Genomic DNA, 2,334 nt, shown 5'->3' on the forward strand with positions numbered 1-2,334 from the left:
CTCTCATGAAGCCACAGGCAGACAGATCATTAAAAGCTCATTCTTGGATACCTCATCACAGAAAAATGGTCTATTTTGGAATGGATACCTTTAATTCTTCTTCAGCGGCAGATATGTGACTCTTCGCATGAACAGCCTCATTCGTGGCTGCTACTTCCTTGATGGCTCTTGATCTGATTTGGAGTTCAGAATGAAAGTGATCAATGCACTCAAGCATTGCCCACTTATTTTCTTCTTGCAGACGTCCAGCATCACTTGCCTGCTCCCCTGCCATCTTCTTCTTGAACTCAGCTCTTTTTTCTACTGCAATTCTACGTTCATCTGATTTTAAAGCGCCTGTTTAATTGCATGCTCCACTAGGTAACTATACTCCTGGTGCAGAAAAAGTCTTATCATCTCTAGCTTTCTCACCACCTTATCGAGAGTTAAGCCCTTAGTCTGCAGGTCCTGCTGTATAAGATTAACTTCCTGAAGTACATCACACCAGAAGTACAGGTAGCACAGAAAAGTGACATCACAGACACCAGGCAAAAGACTTTGTCCTGCTTCTCTTGTGTCCATATTTTCATGTGGATCACAAAGAGCTTCAATCACCGCCACAAACTTATCAAACTTGTCTTCAACTGGCCTAACTGCATCCAGCATGTTGTTGATTGCCTTTTCACTGACACTCCAGTACGGTCAATTAACACATCCCATTGATTGGTGGAAGCAGCAAAGAAAGAAAACAATGATTCAATGCATAAGTATGGTTACCGCACAAGTTAAGTGAATGGTCCACACACCCATTAAAAATACCTCTCTTGTTCTTTCCCTGAAGAATGGCTTGCACACCTCCATGGATTCCAGCCATAGAGGCAGCATTAATGTGCCTGGCACATTATTATGTCCGGTCCATTACTTTCAAGTTTTTTAAGAATGTCAAAATTGAGGTCAGAAGCTTTTTTTCCCTTTTAAATGGAAAATACATGAAATACTTCTTTCACTTTAACTTTCCTACATATCTGATCAATTTGGACATCTGGTCAGGATGCAATATGTGCTGTCGAACATGATCCTAATATACTTTGCAGACTTTGTGTCCATGACAAGCTTCTCCTTCACGTTATTTGCCAGGAAATTAAATACATTCTTTGATGGAAGATAAGAGACTAATACTTTCAGTTTTCATGTTCTTTGCTTTCATTTCAATCGGTACTGGATCATATTTTAAAAGCATCTCAACCATCTCAAGAAATTTCCCTTTATTCAATGAATCTTCCTTGTGTTCATGGAATGCCAAATTCTGCTTGGCAAGAAAGTACCTGATATCAAGCAATCTGTGCAAGATGTCCCTCCACTTTTTCTTCTCTCTTTCCATGAAAGCAATGGTTTTGAGGTCAAGGATTTTGTGCAGCCTCAGTCCTGCTGCCAATGTTTTCCATTTTTCAAGGCAACATAAGTGCTCTTCGGATCCCTCATGGTTATGCATTTTTTGGGCTCATTTTCCACGACTTCTGAAATCCAGTCCCATATCTGAAGCACTAATAGCAAACAATTGGTACCAAAAAAATTCTCACTGACGAGTGAGTAAACTATCCATGAATGCAACATTTTCTTGCCATTTGGCATCACCTTGTTAAACCACTCTTTTGAAAGCTATTGCTCATCTCCCTTTGCTTTTGCAAATGCCTTGCAACCACACTGAAAAACCTATCTTTGATCTGGAAAGAAGCACTTCCCCTTTTGATGATATCAACCTGAAAATTATCTGGAACTGATATCTCTCAGAAAGAAAAATCACCTAAAATCTGCAAATCTTTCTCCTTAACATCACTCACCTCATTTATAGTTTCATGGCTAGAGTCAAGCCTAACCAGTCTATAATTTCCTTTCTGCTGTCTCTTGAGTAGTAGGACAAAGTAGTAGGACAAAATTGCAACCATGGAGATTCATTGCAATACAACAGGGACACAGACACTAATGTAATAAATAAACTTCTTGAGTAGTTGTGTGACATTTGTGATTTTCCAGTCCTCCATGACTGTGCCAGAATCTACTGATTCCTGAAAGACAATTACAAATGTCTCCCTAATCTCTACCACTATCTCCTTCAGGACCCAAGAATGCAATCCATCTGGTCCAGGAGATTTATTTACCCTTAGACCATTCAGTTTTCTGAGTATCTTCTCCCTTGATTTAGTAAGTACTCTCAATTCACTTTGTGGATACCCCCTTTGACATCTGGCACACTGCTAGCATTTTCCACAATGAAGACTGATGCAAAATAATCATTTAGTTCCTCAACCATCTCCTCACCTCCCACTGTTATTTCTCTGGCGTCATTTTCTAGCA

The 2,334-nt window shown here is 39.7% G+C and overlaps 1 pseudogene; it reads right to left on the bottom strand.

Moving 5' to 3' along the window:
• Positions 1-685: 685 nt before the first annotated feature.
• On the bottom strand, positions 686-1,925 carry LOC138756717 (uncharacterized; annotated as a pseudogene).
• Between the last annotated feature and the right edge of the window lie 409 nt (positions 1,926-2,334).

The sequence above is a fragment of the Narcine bancroftii genome, chromosome 3 (genome assembly GCF_036971445.1).
Source record: "Narcine bancroftii isolate sNarBan1 chromosome 3, sNarBan1.hap1, whole genome shotgun sequence".
NCBI classification, from domain to species: Eukaryota; Metazoa; Chordata; class Chondrichthyes; order Torpediniformes; family Narcinidae; genus Narcine; species Narcine bancroftii.